This window comes from Astatotilapia calliptera, chromosome 10 (genome assembly GCF_900246225.1).
Source record: "Astatotilapia calliptera chromosome 10, fAstCal1.2, whole genome shotgun sequence".
In the NCBI taxonomy this organism is placed as follows: domain Eukaryota; kingdom Metazoa; phylum Chordata; class Actinopteri; order Cichliformes; family Cichlidae; genus Astatotilapia; species Astatotilapia calliptera.
In genome coordinates this window covers 2,703,490-2,725,531 of record NC_039311.1, presented here as the reverse complement: position 1 = coordinate 2,725,531, position 22,042 = coordinate 2,703,490, and the positions used below count along the sequence as shown (strand labels likewise).

The 22,042-nt window shown below is 41.8% G+C and overlaps 1 protein-coding gene across 3 annotated transcripts in view; it reads left to right on the top strand.

Moving 5' to 3' along the window:
- Window positions 1-20,117: 20,117 nt before the first annotated feature.
- Window positions 20,118-22,042, top strand: part of b3gat1b (beta-1,3-glucuronyltransferase 1 (glucuronosyltransferase P) b) — a 65,585-nt gene continuing 63,660 nt past the window's right edge. For all 3 annotated transcript variants that reach the window (XM_026181859.1, XM_026181861.1, XM_026181860.1), the window contains exon 1: window positions 20,118-20,836. The gene's annotated coding sequence lies outside the window, so the exon portion shown is untranslated. The remainder of the gene's footprint in view (window positions 20,837-22,042) is intronic.

The window sequence follows — 22,042 nt, the reverse complement described above, 5'->3', positions numbered from 1 at the left end:
AGCAAAAAATTATTGAGATTATAAGAAAAAAAAAACCTGACAGTTTCTTTAGCAGACACTTGCCTTGCTGCTCATCAGGTTCAGATATGATTTCAAAATCGCTCGGGCCCCTTTGGAGGTGGGGTGCCCCCGGCCTCTCGGCCTGGGGCTCGGTCACTCAGGCACAGCTGGGGGCCGGCGGAGCTCACGGGCGCGTCACTGCAACTCCCCCTGACTTCTGCTCCGCGGCTGCTGGGCGAGCCCTCATCTGGGACTCTCCTCAGCTCTTACTGGAACAGTGGCGCGGCTGCCCCTCTGTTGGTCTTCCATGGTCTCTTGTGTTCTGGGGGCCTCTGGATGTCTGGAGTTTTGATCTCCTCCATACCCGCTTCACACCCTGGAGGACGGGGCTGTGGCCCCCCCACACTCCCTAGCAGATCATTACATGGAGAAACCTTTGGAATGCAAGCATGCTGATCCACACAGGTATGCACACATGGGTATTCACAGACGCGGACTAAAGCTTTCTTGGCTGCTGCCTCAAAGCACACTGTGCGCTGTCTATCTTGCGTGCTGCACAATATCGTTTATTATTTAGTAAATATTGATATCTATGACTAGCTAGTTTATTGTGATGGTGCTTTGTTTTCTCTATTATTATGTTGCTCTTTGTTGTTTGCTGTCTCCTCTGTTTGTTTTTTTTGTTTGTTTTTTTTTTTCTCCATACAGGTGACCCAGGAGTTCTTTTTTTTTTTTCTCTCTCTTCCCCCCCCTTCTCACCGTCTCTTCTCCCCTTTGGTTTTCTTTCTTTCTCTCCCCCTCTTTCTCTCATTCATTCCCCCTGTCCTATTTATTTAAAAAAAAAAAAAAAAAATGACAAAGGATGAACTGAAGCTCTGCCATCACGTAATGTCGCATACTGCTGTTTCTGATGTCATTTAGAAAAAAAAAGAAAAAAAAAAAAGATATGATTTCAAAATAGCGCTTTATAATTTGTTGACTTTTAAAAATCTGTTTTAGACTTTTTTTTGATGCCATTATATACATTAATGTTTTTAGTTTGTAGGACTAACCAGTACCCTAAATTATGTGTTTGGATTATTATTTATTTGTGTGTGTATGTTTGTTGTATTTTGTTTGTTTGTTTGTTTGTTTGTTTTAAGGCCAGTGATCCCGTCGAGCTCTGATGAGGATTGGGACAACACTGTGGAACAGCCAGAGACCTCACCACCATCAGCAATGGAGAATAGACATTCAAGTGAAACTCACTTCCTGAACATCACTCATCCATTTGTTCAGCCGCTACAACCCTCAACTCCTTCACCTGTGGTTTCACAACCAGTTCCAAGACAACTTCTACAAGCCACCAATACGAGCATGTTTGTACGTGTTCTAACCCTCCTGGAAGACATTAAGGACACTCAGAGGGTCCACAGTCGAATGCTACAGTCTCTCCTTACACAACGTGATGGACCAGTTGCTGCAGTATTACCCGAGGGTGCTGTATTTCCCATCCGGACAGTAGCAGATGTGGCAGCACTGGAGCAAAAACTGGCAGACCCTGTCTTCCTAAAAGAAGTGGTAAATAATAATGATGTAATAACAATATTCAATGATTAATGCCTCAATCAGTCTGTGTTTCATGCTAGCAGTTATGATCAAGGAAAGTTGCTGTTTGTTCGAACATGGTCAGTGCAATGAAGGAGTGGGAGGAGAGCTGAACAAAAGTTGCTATTTTTGTTAATAAAATAACTTCTCCAAACATTACCTAGTTATAAGTTGTGCCATGCCAAACCCAAAACTTAAGAAATTACTTTTGGTGAATCATTTAGCTCTTTGCATTCACATCAGACAGTGTTTGACTTTGACACCTAACTCTTTCTCAGTCAATTAGCATCAATATTATAGAGCCTAATTACTGTGTAGCTGTGCTTGCTTTCTTTTAGGTGTGACTGATGGTACTACTGTCAGTAAAATTATTGTCCTTGCGTGTCCTAAGGTTGCTGTTGTGGCAGAGATCAGAGGGAGCACTGTTGATGAAGCCACAAGAAGAATGATGGCCTTCATTATGGACAATGCTCTTTCCAGGCAATATAACTTCGTTGGGTGCCATGGAAAGCGGGAATTTCGAGGGCTTAAAGTTTTTGAAGTGCTATATGGTAAGTTCATTAGTTGTAAGATATTTTGTTGATGTTTGAATAACGGATGCTCACTACAGCTGCAGTCATTCAGAAACAACTTTTCTCTCCACCATTGTGAGCGGCTAGCTTCGCAATAACATAAGTTTGACTTGATTGACGCGGGAATGTTCCCAGTTAGCCTAGCGGTCAGCAAGGAGGCTTCAGCGGTGCCTTATGGGATTTGTAGTTTGTATATTATTAGCGCCTCATATCGCCGGGCCATGCATAACAATAATAGTACATCTATATAAAATGATCTTGCGGGCCGGATATAAATGTATGCCGGGCCGGATGTGGCCCGCAGGCCTTGACTTTGACACGTGGTTTAGATAGACTGTACAAATTGTGGAGATGAAACCATCAGCTCATGTTGTTCTGGAGGTTGGTGGCTGCTGGAAGGAATGACCACGTTTCTTTCTGGCTTGTAGCATACTTGAAGAAGTCTCTCACTAAACAGTTTTTTGGTTGCTCACAGAATGTGAATAAGCTCCAGGAACTCCCGAGCCAGCCTCTATTTTTTCCAGTGTAATTAGTAACACACTGATTTATCTGATGGCCCTATTTTTGATTTACATGAAAATAGGGCTGCCACAAACGATTATTTTGATAGTCGACTAGTCACCGATTATTTTTGCGATTAGTCGACTAATCAGATCATCATCCATTGGACGTAAAACTACAGCTTATTGCACCAGCAGCATCTGCTCTTATATAACTATCATTAGCTTACAGCTTTAAGTGTTTATGGTCTGTGCTAACTAAAAATAAAGACAAGATGATAGTTTATTCAATTTTAATTAAATTTGCAGATTGTTTCGGTGAAGTTTAATAAACTCCTTGCTATCTAAAATATAACAGGACACCGGAGTATATTCTGGAGCATCTCACACTTCTGATAATCAGTTGTCTGCTTGACGTTTATTCAGCTGTGTAAAAGCTATAACTTTAATCTCAGACAAACTGATTTACTCAGGAACAAATAAAATACTAAAAAAGCCAAACAATAACATTTTAAGTTATCTAAGTGACTCATATATATTTAACCTGAGTAGCGAAAGACGGCGGTGGGTTTGAAAACGATTTGCGGGGAGTCCGGTGTTCTCACGGCGCTAGTGAGCCTAGCCCCCGGCTCGCTAACGAGCTAGTGGGTAACAGACGTCTCCGAAAACGTCGGAGCGCTTTCGAAAATATGTGGTGTCCTGATAAACTGAGCAGATATTTGAGGTTTACACAGCTACATTCTCGCCTGAAAATATGTTAAACGTTTATTTTGTGACCCAGAAAGAATAATAAGAGTAACATTAAAACTAACTAGCTGCCGCCATTGTTGGAAACTGAGCAGGGCCGCGCTATGAATTCTGGGACACAGCTGCTTCTTCTTCTTCGGGGTTTAACGGTAGCTGGCATCCTTGTACATGCAATGCTGCCATCTTCTGTTTCAGTCCGTTATTACACTCTTAAATCCTGCCACTTATTCCTGCGTCTTTTGTGATCTTACAAAGCTTCAAACGACGCGTCGACTATTAAATCAGTCGTCGACGATTTTGATAGTCGACGTAATCGTGACTAGTCGACAAATCGTGGCAGCCCTACATGAAAATTATTGGCGCCCGCCTGGCACACACCTCAAGAAGTGGAATCTGTTTTCTCCTTGGTAGATGTAGCCCTTGTTACATTTTACTATTTTGTTTTGTGTTCATTATGAGGTGCTGTACCATGCAAAAAACTGGTTAACCACTTGCCTGTTCTAAGCTCTGTGCCAATCACTGAGACAGCCCACAACACCAGTTATCATTGTAACTATGTAGACATCTTTTAAACATTTGTCTTAAATGTTTTAAGGTAAAATGTTTCACATTAATTTAATTTTTGAGTGCCTACTTGGTAAATCATTTTGTAAATAGCTTTTCTGTTTCCATGAATACTCATGGTCTTCAAAGAGTTCAATGTAGGAGGTCAAACAACTTGAACAGCACAACCTCCAAAACAACTTCAGTACTATCGCAAATCTGATTTTGTTTGTGAAAATGCACTAATTTTTTATTTTATTTTATTTCTTTCAGGACCAATGGATTGGTGAATGAGTGAGAAGCTGTGGTTTGCTGCATTTGTTTTTCCTTTAAACGGTATAACATTTATTTGTTATTGTTTTGTGTATACTGTGGACATTTTTGTCAACATGTTCTCCAAACAAAAAATGTATTATATAAAAAAGCATACTGTTTTAAAATTTCATAGTAATCAGTATTAATAAAAAAGATAAACTGGCTTTGTTGTACAGGTGATTTAAATTATAGCTTACTTACATTATCCAAAATTCCATCTGGGCAAACACACTTGGGGCCACCATGGAAACTGAGGACAAAAATAGCTGGGTCTCAGGTTGGTAACCCAAGTGGGCCCCAAGTATCAGACCTGCTTCTATCCATCTGGGCCCCATACTCATTTATTGTCTGGGGCTGATTTGGGACCCATCATTAACCCATCTGGGAAAACACATTTGGGGCCATCATGGAAACTGAGGACAAAAGTAGCTGGGTGCCAGGTGGGTAACCCAAGTGGGCCCCAACCATCAGACCCGCTTCTACCCATCTGGGCCCCATACTCATTTGTTGGCTGGGCCTGATTTGGGGCCCATCCGGGTCCCATCAATAATCCATCTGGGCAAACACATTTGGGGTCACCATGGAAACTGAGGACAAAATTAGCTGGGTCCTAGGTGGGTAACCCAAGTGGGCCCCAAATATCAGATCTGCTTCTACCCATCTGGGCCCCACATATTTTTTTTGACTGGGCCTGATTTGGGGCTTATCTGGGACCCAGCATAAACCCATCTAGGAAAACATATTTGGGGCCACCATGGAAACTGAGGACAAAATTAGCTGGACCCCAGTTGGGTTTCCCAAGTGGGCCCCAAATATTAGCCCTGCTGCTCCCTATTTGGGCCCCACATATGTGTGTTGACTGGGGTGCTTCTCAAAACTTTTAACACCCCCAACACCGTACCCTTCAAACTACCAATAACAACGTCACTGTTCTGTCACAATCAGGTCACAACACAGTGCGTAAATGTCTGCGAGCATCGCTGAGTCAGTAACAACCAGTTAGGCTAAAGACTGCATCTTTAGACAGTTGGACGGTGTTCTAACTTTCTCACAGGAGACACCTACTAAAGACAGTCAAAGACATTAATTTCAATCTTACCAAAGTAGGACAGTAGTTGACGTTAGTTATGGAAAGGCTAATCCACAAAAACGGAGAAACGTCCATAATTCTATTATTCATAATCATGTCAAGGTTTTAGGTTTTTCTGCAGTTCCATCTCTAAAAAGTGTGATGTCTTCCCGTCACTGACTTCAGTTTGAAAACTTTGTATTTATTCACAGATTTCCGTGAGATCATCCTAAAATTTGTAACGAAAAATGGGCTCAAAAGAGCCCTCTGCCTAACGGCATGTAGCCTTAGCCTATAGCATAACGTGATATTTTCAATAGTGTATGCAAAAAGGTCGGAATTGATGGAGAGTGGGGTTGCCTAAATGGTTTAGGTTACATTTTAAATGTGTCGTTTTTTTGTTTATCCATATGGATGGATGGAGGGGTAAGCTGGCAAAGTTTGTCATGTGCAGTTTCTGACAGGCTACTTCACAACAAAACAATTGCAGGTTGGTCTTAGAGGGCAAACAGAATAATTTCACTCGATTCATGGGTTACCTGACTGGTTGGGAAGGGAAAGAGCTGCCGTGTTGTCCGCCGTGGCTCCCAGTCGCTATAGTCAGCCTACTATGCCTACTCCAAGTAGTCCTGTGTCATGCCGCTGCTACACGCCTCACAAAAAATGAACTGCAAGCGTGTTCACGTGACACGGTGACAGTGAAAAAGCGACAGGGTTCGGGTGTCTTTGAAGAAGGGGCACAAATCAAGCCATTATTTTCACACCTTTTTAAATCGCGCAGCTTTAAAAAAAAAAAAATCACGTCTTTCAAAAGGGCACTTTTTTGGACTGAGGGCAAAAGGGCAAGTGCTTCAGCACCACCTCGTCTCTATCTGTGCACGCCAGTGGCAGCGGGGCTAGGGGAGGGTCTGTGCTGACGGACGTGGGTTACTGACCTGGTAGCCTGGCTGCCCCTGGGTGGGTCCGGGATGGGCGTGAGGTTCTGGGGGCGCTCCGTCTCTGGGCTGGGACCCGGACCGGGCCTCGGGGGCTTGGGTCCTGGTTGGTGTGTTGCCGGGGTTGTGGGCGGGTGGGTGCATGGGGGCCCAGCCCTGGAGCAGGGTGCCGCCGGTGCGTCGAGCCACCTGGGGGGCTCTTCAACTGGTGGGGGAGATTGTCACATCTTGCAGGAGCTTTCCTCTCCTCAGGAGCTCCCTCTGCAGGAGGGGGAGATACAGGAGAGGTGGAGGAAGATCTCAGCCTGGGTGTTTATTGTCTTATGTAGTCTGGAAGATGAGTGGATGGTGGGGTGGGTGCAGTTTTCTCTGTGGTGGGGTTGGGTGGACTGTCCTGGGCTCTGTGGGGCCGGGCAGCGCTGCTGCACTGGGCCCGGTCTGGATGGGCCTGGGCCCCCTTTCCCTGGCGGGTCTCGGAGTATGGGGGTGCCTACTGGGGTCAGCGGGGGAGCTGGCCCCAGGGAGGGGTCACTTGTGTGTACAACGTCTCTTTATGTCTGTCTCCACGTTGGTTGAGTGTGGAGTAAGTGCATATGAGAGCATGAGGGTGGGAATGGATGTTTGTATCTGTGTGTGCCTGTATGTCTGCGTCTATATGTCAGGTTGGGTGTCAGGCACCACCTCTCTGGGGACATCTCAGGCCCTCCAAGGTTTGGAGGCCTATCTCCCCCTACCACCACTTCCCCTGCCAGTGGCGGACCCCCTCAGACATCGGTGCGTTGGTGGTTCTTTGTGTCCGGGGATGGGCGTCCAGGTACACACCGGCTCACTCCTTGGCGGCCGCTTATCGGGGCCTGGAGCCTGGGGCTCGCTCGGGCCACTTCGGAGGTGGGGTGCCCCCGGCCTCTCGGCCTGGGGCTCGGTCACTCAGGCGCAGCTGGCTGCCGGCGGAGCTCACGGGGGGCGCGTCACTGCAACTCCCCCTGGCTTCTGCTCCGCGGCTGCTGAGTGAGCCCTCATCTGGGACTCTCCTCAGCTCTTTCCGGGACAGTGGCGCAGCTGCCCCTCTGTTGGTCTTCCTTGGTCTCTTGTGTTCTGGGGGCCTCTGGATGTCTGGAGTTTTGATCTCCTCCATACCTGCTTCATGCCCTGGAGGACGGGGCTGTGGCCCCCCCACACCCTCTAGTAGATTATTACATGAAGGAACCTTTTAAAAAACAAAAAACAAACACGTCCATGCTCACAGGTGTACACACGGGTGATCACACCCACAAACTACACCCTTTTTGGCTCCTACCTCAAAGCACACTGTGTTCTGTTGATCTTATGTGCTGCACAATAATGTTTAATATTTAGTATTTACTGTCATATTCCCATATATCATTGTGATGTTGTTTATTCTATTACTCTTGTTCTCTTCTGCTTGCTTTCTTTTTTCTTTCTCAGCAGGTGATCCAGGTGATTGATATATGCATTTTTTTTTCTCTGCCCGTTCTGTTGGTTTTTGTTTTTTGCCCTTCTCCCCCGTCCCTCTTCTCAGCTGTTTCTCTTTCCCTCTTTCTTTCTCCCCTTCTTTCCCCCAGTCAAGTCTGTCCCGTATTCAGTAAGTGAAAATAAAATAAACAATAAAAGGTGAATCAAATGGACCATTACGGCAAGGCTGGGATGGTCAGTTTGGTAAAGTAAATCCGTTGGGCATCTTTCTTTGCCTTTAGACAATAATTCTGATGGCAAAAGAGCCAAACGGGACAGGCAAAAAAAAAAAAAAAAAAAAAAAGAACATATTTAAAGCTGCAGTACCCAACATGTTTTGTGAGTAACTGGACAAAAAGTCCATAAAAATCTTTGGCTTAATGAGAAAGGATTAGACTTCTGCTCTTAGTTGTGACAAAACTTTCAAACAATTTTTTTTGTTAATTTCATTCAATCTGTTTACATGTTTTGTTTTTTGCACAAAGTACCAGATGATTGTTCAGGAATACAAACAAAGAAGCACTTTAGGAAACCTCACTTCAGTGTAAGCACTTTTAAAAGAGCAAAATGACTTTGTTATTTTAGATCTGCATCTTTTTAGTTTACATTTTACATTTAGTTTACAATTTTTAGCTTTTTGTTATGTATGAAAAGAAAAAAAATGGAGCATTATTATTTAATAAATGCTGACAATTTATTTTGACAATTTTTTCAAGTACATCTACAGTTGTATCTTAATAAAAGTAACATGTGTGACATCTGGGACAAGTACCTTTGACCAAGAACTCTCATTTTTGCTCTTACTTTATGGGACTAAAAAAATATCGAGATATATATCTTATATCGCCATCCAGCTAAAAAATACCGAGATATGAATATTGGTCCATATCGCCCAGCTCTAACCAGGACAAAAACCACATAGTTCCACCTGTATCCGAGGTTCGACTAACGGATGGACTCTCCTTTCCAGCACCCTGGCATAGACTTTCCCAGGGAGGCTGAGCAGTGTGATTCCCCCTGTAGTTGGAGCACACTCTCCAGTCCCCCTTCTTAAAAATGGGGACCACCACCCCAGTCTACCAGTCCAGAGGTACCGCCCCTGATCTCCACGCAACCTTGTAGAGGCGTGTCAGCCAGGACAGCCGTAAGACATCCAGAGCCTTCAAGAACTCGCGGCGGATTTAATCCACATCAGGGTCTCTGCCACCAAGGAGTTGTTTAACTGCCTCAGTGACCTCAACCCTGGAAATTGGCGAGTCATCCCCAGACTCTGCTTCCTCCTCGGAAGACATGTCAGTGGGATTAAGGAGGTCCTCAAAGTATTCCTTCCACCGCCCAACAATTTTCTCAGTCGAAGTCAGCAGTGCTCCACCAGCACTGTACACAGTACAGGGAGAGCACCACTTTCCCCTTCTGAGTTGCCTGACGGTTTGCCAGAATCTCTTCGAGGCAGTCTGAAAGTCTTTTTCCATGGCCTCTCCGAACTCCTCCCACACCCAAGTTTTTGCTCCAGTCACTGCCCGAGCCACATTCCGTTGGCCTGTCGGTACCTATCAGCTGCCTATCAGAAATCCCAAAGGCTAATCAAGCCCAATAGGACTCCTTCTTCAGCCTGGTGGCTCCCTTCACCTCTGGTGTCCACCATTTGGTTCGGGGGTTACAGGCACCAACCACCTTGCGACCGTAGCTCATTGCAGCAGCTTCGGCAATGGAGATGCTGAACATGGTACATTTGGACTCAATGTCCCCAGTCTCTCTCGGAATACTGTTGAAGCTCTGCCGGAGGTGTGCGTTGAAGATTTCGAACTGGGGCCTCTGCTAGGTGTTCCCAGCGCACCCTCACTATACGTTTAGGCGCATCGGGTCTGTCCAGCGTCCTCCCCCGCCATCTGATCAAACAGCTCAGCCCATCTCTTTACCTGAGTGTCCAAAACATATGGCCGCAGGTCTGGTGATACAATCGATGAAAAATATCCTGCTAATTTTTTTACACTTACTCTCTATCAATACCTAAAAGATTAGGAAAGATAGAATTCTGACTTTTTTCCCAGAATTCTTTTTTCTCAGAATTGTGACTCAGAATCAAAAATAGCATTTTTCCCAACATGTTGCAGTCAGTCTGAGTCCATCTACACTGATGGGTATAATCGCATACATGTTGTAATGCATGTTTTTGCAGTAGGGCACTTGACTGGTTATATTCCAAATGCCAAAATATTACAGAACAAAATAAAATTTGCTGTCCTTCAGGCTAGAATGTAATTAGTTAATGTAATTTTTTCTATTTAATGTGAATTTCTATTTGTGTCGATGGAACGAGATTTGCAACAGACAGTCCCACATTTGCGATTTTTGCCGATTTATCACAATTTATTGCTGTGTTGTCTCAAAGAGATTGCTGTAGAATACTGTAGAATTAGGTAATGATCAATTACAGTGTATTGGTAATATATCTGTATTATTAACTACATAGCATGTACTTGCAATTGTCAACCATCTGTCTGAGAGTGATTGCAGCCAGCCCGAAATGCACCTCAGCTGTTTGGTGATGCATTGCAATCACCTGTGCAATTTCCTTGTGATTGAAAGTGGTGTGAAAGTTACAAAAATTCAGTGCAATCATCAGACAACCATCAATTTTACCTTGACGCACGGTTGCCATGGTATTTTTATTCTAGTATGACTGAGATATAATGCAGGTTTGTCATGGTAACAGGCTAATAGGTTATAGAACAACTGATCCCACTTATTTTACATCACACTAACAAAACATAACAGATCAGACTTTGTTTCACATCAAAACTACAAATTTACAAATGTTCTTTCTTAGAAGTAAACACACACTGAGGGACTATAACATCAAATTACTGTTTTTGGACACTAAATCCTGATATTACTCCAAAAGCTGTTTTGGGGACAGCCTACCTGTCTGATTTATATCAAGTGCCCATCCAACCATTTAAGTGGGCAGCACTTGATTGGTAATAATAAAAAATCATGTTACATGGAGTACCATGTCTCCAATGTCAAAAAATGGTGTGAATGACTCTTTGAGCTGTAGTGTGATTTAAGAAATAAATCTTTTAAGAACATAGACAGCAATGCAAGGAGTCACATCTTACACTTAAACATGTCTATTTAAATTCCTTGGTAACCACGTTTGCTCCTATAGAAGACTTAAACTTGTGTAGATATAAAAAAAATTGCTCATAAGCTCACAATAAATGGCAATTTCAGACAAAAATCATAAAAAATATGATGCAAAAATGAAGAAGAAAAGAAACAGGTGCAAAAACCCCCACTTAAATTCAAACTCAGAATGGCTCAAAATGTAGTTTACTTATCAAAAAATTCAGTCATGAAAAGTTTTGTTTTTTTAAAATATTGATTTGTTACCTAGGGCTTGATTCTTACACGATCCCAAAACGACAACACATCTACATGGACAAGACAGACACTGTTTCTTATTGAATAATGAAGCTAGGCCATTTGGTTCATTAATAATTTATCCTACAATAGAAAATAACCTTGGGCTTAGCCTTGGCTAAAAAGATGAAATAAGAATGTCAGCTGGATTGTGGTTTTACTGCAGCAAACACAAGAGGCAGAGCCAACTGAAAACTTCTGCATTTGGCTTCTTTTTAACACCAATACCTTTTGAATATGTGTAATTACCACTCCAATTAAATTTCATCACTTTTGTGGAGCTCTGCTTTAAAGTTAAGCACCATTTTTCAACCAGAAAAAAAAATTATGAGTGCCAGGAAACAGACTCAGATGAAACAGCTACACAGCATCCTGAAAAATAAAAGAACATTCACAGAGGTGTCATTTCTAACAAGACATAGACACCTTCCAGATAACTGTGAAACCGGTTGTGTAATTTAAAGCTCTTCAAATGAGAAATAAAGATCAGTGTTTCTGAAAGCTTGGCTGCAGGGGCTTTGCACATCCTAACACAGCCTAATGTTGTTTTAAGTGTAAAGCGACAGCCTGACAGAGACGTTGCAAAAACCTAAACTTTTTCCAGCAGTGCTTGAATTTGTAAGCTGTAGATGCTACGTAGTGTTAAACTAGACTTCAGTTTTTATCATTTAGCTTATTTTAGACCAACATGTTCAATTCTGAGATGCTTGAGCAAAGAAAAAATAGACACATTGCACATACTGCTGGGAGCAGAGGCTGTATAGCAACTATATTACTGTGCATGTCATTAATAGCTGTAGTAGAAAATAAACAGCATGCACACAAAAAATAAAACAGTTTTATACCAACGAGACCCACAGTGACTCTGTTTTGCTCTGTTTTGCTTCCAAGTGTCTACTGTACCAGGGAAAAACTGCTCCTTTAATCACATACTCGTTATTATGCAAAGAAAAGAAAAAATGTTGGCACTGTAGGGATCAGCCAATAAATTCATGTCAACATCAGGTAAGCAATTAAACTACCAAGTTTATTACAAAATCACCACTTTGTCTGTTTACTGTATGCAGCTTTAGCATTGTAGCTAAAGAGCCAGTTAGCCCAGTGTTTCAGAATGTGCAGCACTTTTACTGGAGCACCACTTTATATCTTAGCTGGGACTTTAGCAGCTTTGTATGAAGCACCCAACATAGGTGAATGGAAAAGTGTTATATTTTTGTGACAAGACAGATGTTAGATGATTAGATAATTAGGTGATAGTCCTATTGAATATGGATGGATTGTGATGGTTCTGGGTCCTTTTGACCCAGCATTTTGTGTTTCTTTTGTTTTTATGACTTGTTGTGTTATGATTTATTATTCTTTATTAATCTATTCTTATCTAGAATAATCTCGGGATTACCACTATGTTTACCGTTGTACATTTAGGCTCCCCTCATGTCTTTGCTCCCTATCTGTATTTGTATTTGCGTCTTGTTCCCCCTTCTTGTGGTTGATCCATGTTTCCCCAGTCCACCATGTCTCGCTCTCATCTGCCTCTTCTTCACTCCTCTGTGTCATGTTCCCCAGTTTCCTGTTTTATTGTGAAAGGTATTAGGAGCTGGTGTGTTTATGTGTGGCGTTCTTGGGCTTGTTTTTCTTTTTCGGCGCAGGTAGGCAGGGCTGTACTTTGCGGGATCCCCGGCACACATCAGACGTCATCAGAGGGAGAGTTTTTAAAGAGCTCTGTGACGGACGTCTGGTGTCGGTGTATTGTTGCTTTCACAAGTAGAAACGTGTTTTGCATAAAGACTCTCAAGACTGACGCTACATCTGCTAAGTATTCAGGATTCGTCTCCTTGCCTGTGTTTCCTTGCACTAGCCTGTCCCGCTACCCGCTCGCCTGCCTGTTGCTTTGGAGATTGTTTTCCCTGAACTAAAACAGAAATCTACCTCGCCTCTGCCTGTGGCTGCAGAAGGTCACGGTCCATGTCTGTATTTTCAGTGTGTCAAGTAAGCTCTCCAACTCTCCCTGTTGGCACACGTTTTGTGCTCGGCTTTCGGAGTCACCCCCTTAACTCTGTTTTGTCCTTCTTCCTTAGATCGCTCCAGTACGCCACCAATCCTCCGACACACCCTGGCTCTGTGTTTTGCTTTCTCCCCGTCCCACATGTACCACTGTAAATAGCCCCAACCCTTGTAAATACTCCTATCACTGCAAATAAACAACATTCACTGCAACTTCCTGAGCCTCTGTGTGTTTCTGCAACTTGAGTCCAACCGTTAGAGTCACTTAACAGAATACTCCAACCACTCTTTGATTCAGGTTTCCCTGCTCTTTCAGCATTTCCCTCATGCATTTTCTGATAACACCTCCAAGATCTTGTGTGTGGGTTCTCAGTATCGAAGATCTTGCATATTATCGGTGCCCTCCATGATCGTGCTCTGAGTAGGGCCGAATTGTATCTCGCCCTCTATCTTCTCGAGACTGTCACCTATGTACAATTTGTTCAGGGTTTTAAGGCCGTGTTTCCTCATCGCTGCGCACTGGCGAAGCCACGTGGCAGGTGCTCGGGCTCCGGCAGGGCAGTCAATCGGTAGCCGAGTTTTCCATCAATTTCCGCATTAAGTCGCTGGCTCAAGTCGCTGCCCACAGTCACTCACGAGACTGAACCTGTTTCATTAACACGTTCCAGTAATCATCGCAAGCTTCTCTGTTTTGTTTTGTTTTTCCTCCCTTGAGTTTCCCGTCGTTTTAGGTTACCCATGGTTCGAGTGCCATAATCCCCACATTAACTGGTCCACCCGCCATATTGAGAGTTGGAGTAGCCCCTGCTTGTCACACTGTTTACAGTCTGCCTTACTACCTCCACCTGTCTTCAGTTCTAAGCTGGAACCTGAGACTTTGGATCTTTTGTCCGTACCAGAGGTGATCTGGGGCCTGTTTTCTCTCACTTCCCCCTCACCGTTGATATGACTGTTCCGTTGAACTGTTACTTGGAGACCAGCTGCCTACCAGTCGGCCTCTCCGACCCTAAGAAGGCGGCCACGGACAGGTATATCACGGAGTCGCTGGAGGCGGGCTTAATTCGCCTGTCCCCTTTGCCTTTGGTGGTTTTTTTCTTTGTAGGAAAGAAAGATTAATCTCTCAGGCTCTGTATTGACTATCGGGGTCTCAGTGTAATAACTGTGAAGAATAAATATCCCCTCCCACTGATCTCTTCTGCTATTGAACCTCTACAGGAAGCCATCATTTTCACAAAAAAGGACCTTCGGAACGCATATCCAGATGAGTAGAAAATGGCCTTCAACACTCCTCAAGGACATTACGAACAGTGTTGGGCAAGTTACTTTGAAAAAGTGATTAATTATAGTTACTAGTTACTTCTTCAAAAAAGTAACTGAGTTAGTAACTGAGTTACAATATGCTAAAAGTAATTAATTACTTGAAAAGTAACTATTGCGTTACTTTAAAAAAAACGTTTAACCCTCTGGGGTCCAGGGTATAATTGGCCATTTTTAACTACTTTTGATTTTCCCTCCACATTTTAGCTTTAAAAACGATTTACTTTGTCTTGTTTGGTGTCATTCTTTTCAGCACAACCTCACATGTCTGAATTTACAGTTATGTTTTCATTTTGACTACTGTGTTAACACAATTGATCTAAAATCAGACAAAAAACATAAAATCAGAGTAGAAAATTTATATTTTTACTGTAACAACCACAAACATGTTTAATGAATCATATTTCGTAACTTTCAACGCAAAAATAAATTGTCAATATTAAAATCCTATTCACAAGTTTTGCAAACAAAGTTATTTGCATTCAAAGGAGCTTGCAAAAAAAAGCGTCTTGACTTCTTTACTTACTTCTTTTCTTTGCAAGCTCCTTTGACTACGATGACCTGGATGACTGAGAACCTTCACAGACAAAGTTATTTACATCCATTTACCTTTTACCTTGATTTTTTAAATAACCATTTCAAACTATTTACAGAACAATCAGCTGTTCTGCATTCAGTAAGATGCCGCACAAATTATTTGTGCCACTCCAAAAACATAATTTCTGTCCACTATAAAGGAGAACATCACAGCCTGATTCCTGCAGGTCTGACAGCAGCAGGTGTCTGTTTCTACCTGGAGACAGCAGTCGCCTCATTGTTCTGACACACAACACAAAACTGTCCACAACACTACACACTAATTACACAAGACAACACATTAACGACACACTCCAAACACGCTAAACGTCACAAATCTCCCACATCTCAAAACTCTCTCTCTCTCTTTTTCTGCTCTCTCTCTCGCCGTCACTCCTAAAACTTCCCGTTTTTAATTTTTGCTCATAAGCAGAGAGGTCTCGCTGCGCTGTCCTTAGACAGTAAACATGACGAAACTATTGAGGAAAAACAGGCGCATATCTTGTTTATCATGACTCTGGTTTTACGTGGCCTATCAACACAGTTTATAAACTGGTATATGTCACCTTGTTGCTTTGTCTTGAAGTGGTCATGTGATTGTCTTACCACGACTACTTTATTCTTCCTCAGTCAAACAGCAGCACTCATGCGATTGTTTTGCCCCCTGAGCTCCAGGTGTTGTGCTAGACAGTGATCGCGATTACCGTCCGCGGGAGCGTGAAGCTGCTCAAAGCTGTAGCGTCCACATTACTTACAGCTACTTCTGTGCAGCTGATATAAGATGCAGCAAGCTGAACACAGCTTCAATCGTCTGTTTGTTGAAAAATAGCAACAGAGCTCATTTTCTTGTTAGTAACTGTAACAGCATTGTAACGATAGGAATAGTAATTACTTAGATTACTCGTTACTGAAAAAAGTAACGCCATTACTTGTAATGCCATTATTCCCATCACTGATTACGAATACCTGGTAATGCCTTTCGGTCTGACTAATGTACCGTCAGTGTTTCAGGCTTTGACTAATGATGTGTTACAGGACTTTTTGAATAATTTTGTGTACTTGTATCTGGATGATATTCTTATTTTTTCCAGATCTTTTGATAAAATTGTGCAGCAGGTGCACAGTGTGTTGCAGCGGCTTTTAGAAAACAAACTTACAGTCATAGGTAATGGCCCATGTGAAAAACGTCACTCCCCAGTAACATAAAAAGGTTTGCTAATCATAATTACCTATAATGATCATTTCCTAACTCAAACCAAGTCATTTTTGACTAATTAGCTGTGCAGCCCAAACCAAAGTGCAACTGGATCCAAAACTTGAATGAATCCTTTGTCAAAACGCTTTGTCACTTACCTGTCTGTGAAGGTTCCCAGTCATCCAGGTCATCGTAGCCAAAGGCGCTTGAAACGTCTTCAAGCAACTTAAAGAAGTCCAGACGCTTTTCTTTGCAAGCACCTTTGACTTGTCACTTACCTGCATCTCAGTAACAACTCATGATGCTCATTAGAGTAGTGTGAACTAAATCAATAATAGTGAAGGAAAGTAAAACATCAAAACAATAAACTGATGTTAAAACAACTGAAAATGAATGAGGTGATGACAGTGGTTTTCTGAGCTACTATTAACTTTAAATAATTTTATTGCTGCAGGAAACCAGATTAGACCAGACTCTGACTAGAATGTGGTTTAGCAAAACGTTAACCTTTAGCATTGTTTTATGGATAACTTAATTAGCACTAAATAAGAGCCTATAAAAATATCCACTCTCTCACACAGTTATAATAAAGACATTTTTAGAGCTATATCATAATAAATTAAGCAGCAGTGCTCCCAAAACAGATATTAAATGAGGATTTATGAATGAAATGAAAGAGTGGAATCACAGGCTGCTAACAGCTAATTAAATTTTACTTAAATGGACTGCTAACGGCAGAATAGTTTACTTCATCTCAACACAGAGGTGGTATTTGTCTCAATATAGACAGGAAAAAAATGATATAGACTCAAAACGAGGACATTCTGTTCGTGTGTGAGGTATTTCAATCAAAGCGATCCCTGAGTAAACCGCACCTTCAACTTAAATCTGTTTCTTATTCCGCTGCTCATTTCCCTACACAAAGACCTGAGAATCATCCTCAGAATACCAATGGAGAGGGAGAGAAGTGATTTGTTTGCTGGTTTGGGAAAGCCTCGCTTCAAGGCTCTTTGTGAGGGATGAATTAACACACATTGTGGGCTGCCCATTGAGACATGCAGAGACAAAATACCCGGCCTTTCAGCAAGGCTGAGCCTTTTTTTCCCCTGCAACTTCCTTTTCCTTGTTCTCTCTCCAATGCAGCCCCTCTTACCACCATTGCTCCAGTTTGTGCAAGCTGTTGTCCGGTAACAGTGGCAAGGTGGGTTTTGCTTTTAGTGAGGGACTAGAATTAGCAATGCAATGATTGTACCGTACTTACAGTAACACAATAATAATGATGCGTATCATCTCTCAACAAGCAGATGAGTGCTTCAGCGATTCATGTGTATGTCTTACCTTAATGAAGCTAGCCTAGCTTTATCACATTGAGCATTTATTTCCCTTTATTTGAAATACTTTCATGTTCCCAGTTTTTTAATGCATTAGCTGAAGGAAGGAGATTACTGTGCAGGGGTTTGCCCTAAATATTGCCTACACCCCTCTGGAGACCAACTTCCAGAAGATCTGGAAGTCTGTCAAAATGCTTACAGAGTCCCGAGGCGCTTTGACCTACTTGTTCTTCTTGCAAGGCAAACTGTAGAGACACAGACACACTGAAAATATTCCACAATTGTAAAGCCATCCTTCACCACCACCAGCACTCTAAAAAGAGCAATATGATATTATTCTGAGCTAGCGTGAACACAACACGCTGTACACACTCAAACCTTCCTCTCTGAACACAACTAGTAATTTGCTTTTTTTCCCCTTTAAGAGTGAGATTAAAAAACTGTTAGACATATATTTATTGGTGAGTAAGTGAGGTGAGTTATTATTTAAAATAACTTTAAAATGACATTCCGACTGTGTTTGGCCCGCTACAAACTGTAATCAAATATTTAAAAGGTTTAATATTGAAAAATCCAGAGCAGTCACTTGTTTTAGCCAGTGGCCACAGGCTGACGTTTATATAATACTTTTCTTTCATTATTGACAATGGTTTAACAACTAGAGGCCTCACAGCTGAAAAAAAAAATAGCAATTAGGTTTTTAGCTCCACACAACCAATGTCAGTAAACGACTGCAGCTTTTCTTCTTTGCCTTGCAAGACAAGCAGTGTTGGTCAAGTTACTTGAAAAAAGTAATCAGTAACTAATTACTGATTACTTCCCCCAAAAAGTAATCCCGTTACTTTACTGATTACTTATTTTTCAAAAGTAATTAATTACTTAGTTACTTAGTTACTTTTTAAAAACACGATTTACAACCTGAAGAGGTGATAAAGTGATAGATCTTTCAGCCCAATTCTACTTTTTCTACATAATCCATCATACAAAATGTAATCAGATGGAAAAGTCTCTTTTTAAAACTTGTTTTATTAGTTTTAATCTTTTAACTTTATGCATCAAGCAAAAATTTAATTATATGCAACATTCTCTGACTGGAAGAAATTAGTTTAGCATTTAAACCTATTTTCTACACATTCCAGCACATAAATATTTTTTGTGTTTACACTCAGTCTTTCAAATAGATGCAAGTAAAACACAGCAGAAAATAAATAAAGTCAAAGACTCAGCGGTCCTGTTGCTCTATTTTCACCTGTAAAGCAGGAGTGGGGTAGGCGGAGGTTTACCCTGGTGCAGGTGTGCCGCGGTCAGTGGAAGAATCCGCGAGTGTCTCTGTGAGTTTCCCATTACGTCGTAGCTACTCGGTGCTTGTTTGGAAGTTTAGGGGTTTTTTCGCTGTAAAAAGAAGTTTTCTTCCCACGCACAACGGACACTAATGTTTTTGTCACTTTTTATGGAATCAAACTCAAAGTAAGGTCAGTACTTCCACGCTTTAAACGCTGCACGCTCATACTCTCTCCCGCACTCGATATATTATCCACTGTTGATCTGCACACAGCTGTTGTCACAAACGTCGCACTCGCTTACGTCACTGTCGTGAGACACTCTCGCAAAAAAATCACGGTTTTAGTAACGTGGTAACGCAGCATTACTACGGGAAAGTAACGGTAATCTAATTACCGTTTTTGCAATAGTAATCCCTTACTTTACTCGTTACTTGAGTAAAGTAAGGGATTACAGTAACGTGTAATCGGATTACAGTAACGCGTTATAAGTAACGCGTTACTCTGTGAGTTACAAGTAACGTGTTACTGCCCATCTCTGAAGACAAGTGAAGTTGATCACATTTAGTCTTACTTACGAATCTCTGTGACTGGGGACAAACTTTAAAGTTCAACATTCAAAGTTTGAAATGCCACAGCTGTTGCACTGTCCAGGCTCATTTTGATGAAACTAGATGGATGATGCCTGTGCTGCTTTAAAAAGAAAATACACAACCAGACAGAGCACAAATAACAACTACTCGTGACATTTTATTTTGGAAACTAAGCAACAGCCTTGTTGGACATGTGTTGCCATAATAGATGGAAAAGACAATCATTTAGACTCTCATAGATGTTTAAATGCTTCTAGTCAGAAGTGTGTGTATGTGAAGCGAAGCAAAAATGGCGTCAGAGTGGAAATATTTCACAACGTGACTGATGGCTTTAGGAGAGTTATTTCACCTCATCGCTTCCAGACTGGAGCGCATGTCTTCTTTAAAGCAACATTGTTTTCTTGCGTTTAATAAATATACATGACTGAGTGAACTAAAGTGCACACAGCTGTGGACTTACAACTGTCGAAGCGAACCTCTGGAATTTTCATATTGTTTTTCAATTACTGAGGTGTCACATGATTCACAGCCACAATCCATTATTTAGTAAAGGTTAGATTCAAGTTTAGTGGCTAAGCATTTCTTCTAAATGTCACACCTTTCAAAAAGAGGAAAAGTAGCACTTAAGGGTTCCAGAGAGGTGATTCTTCACTGTCAAAAAATGTAATTGTGTCCAAGGTAATTTTATGCTTCTTTAAATCACCAGCTCCTCATTGTGTGCACCTTAGATCTCGAAGACACGGGAGGCTCTTTCATTCTCCTCTTCTTGTACGAAGTCGGCTGTTCATCCCTCTCTGATACATGCCAGTAGCTGTTTGTCTCAGAGAGGATGGTCCTTCCCTCAAAAGCAGAGATTCTCCTTCAGTTTCATATAAATACTCTCTCACAGATGGCTTGCTTCAAGTCGTGTCTGCCTCTCTCTCACGTACACCCTCTTGCTGGAATAAGACAATTACTTACACTCATAATTACAGCAAGACAAGAGGAAGCCGAGCAGTTGCTTTGAGGGGAAAGGCAGGGGATAAAAAGGTGAATAAGAGAGGAGACAGTGACAGAGAGAGGAACGGGAGGAGAGTAGACCAGAGGGGGGGTGGGATGATAATGCCAAATAAGCTGCCCTCTCTTCTTCCACGTCTCAGTCTGTGAGCGCTGGAGCACGCCATGAGCTCTGGCAGCGCTCTCCCGACATGTACACCTGTAAGCTCTATTCATTCATTCAGGGTTGCAGCGTTTGTGTATGAACGGCAGTGACGACAGCAAAGAGTGTCTGAAATCTGCTTTGGCGAGATCGTTTGAGCTTGGAAGCAGAAGCAGTGCAGGAGAAGGCAACACGCAGAGAAGTGGATGCTGAGCAGCTCCGGTCTGCAATTAAGGTTTGAACCCTTTTTATCTTTTCTCCTTTGAGTCATCCATCTTTTCAAATATGTAGGATCAACAGATAAGACACGTTTTCTGCATGTTTATAGGTTTTTCCACGCCGTGTCAGTGCTTATCGAACTATAGACTAAAGTGTAATAGAGATCATCTTGACAAATCCTCCGGTGCTCTGAATAGCTCAAATACAGAGAACTTTTGAGGATCACAGGTGCGTCAGTTAGGAGTTAATGGGGTCAATGTTTTATACTTTTACGGATCATTAAATCTGTTTTGATTCTGAAATAAAGAGTGACACCGAGTGATTCGTGTCTTGTGATACAGTCTGTCATCTTTGACTGCACAGTACTGCTGATATCTACGTCTGTTAATTAGACTTTGGAAGATATTCAAGGAGTCTTAGCTGCCAACTTGTCTTTCTCAAAATACTGGCACTGATGAATATGCAGTATAACGCTTAAGCATCTTTTACCGTTTCACAAAGCCTTGCAGCATTTTAGATGTACTATTATAAAACTATATTGCCATCAACTGTGTCTTAACCACTGGCATAAACAGCACAGTAAAAGCAATAAAGATAAATAAAGAAAACTGCACTAAAAATGTAAATCAAACTGAAAAAAAAAGATATCATCAGAGCTAATTAAGATGTTTTATTCAAGTCAGTGTTTCAGTTTTGCTCATTTGCAGGTTTGAAACTTTCAGTTTTGCGACATTAAAGATTAAGTTGGCTTTAATGGTTTCAAGTATCACCAACAATTTATCAAATGATGGAGCAAATTATTAGTGTGCTGATTACTTGAGGAAAACTTGTTGTAAAAAGTTACAGTACATTATTATCTTTATTGTAACCAGCAGCACGTTTAGAAATAAGTTATTTTACGGGCGACAAACACTGAGCATGACACATGAAAGAAACACAGACTGATTAGGTAATACGGTAAAAACATATGAACTAGTGCTGTCAACGTTAATCTCATTAAAATGACGTTAATGCCATAACTGCATTAACGCGGCAAATCTCCGTTAGCGAGTTATCGTGTTAAAACAAGCTAACCCCGCTAACGCTTTGACGCCGTGCAGCTCCACGCACGGGCGGTTATGGCATTAATGTCATTTTAACCAGATTAACGGTGACAGCACTAATATGAACATAATATACAGGAAAATCCAAAGAATTTATATTAAATTTATAATTATTAAAA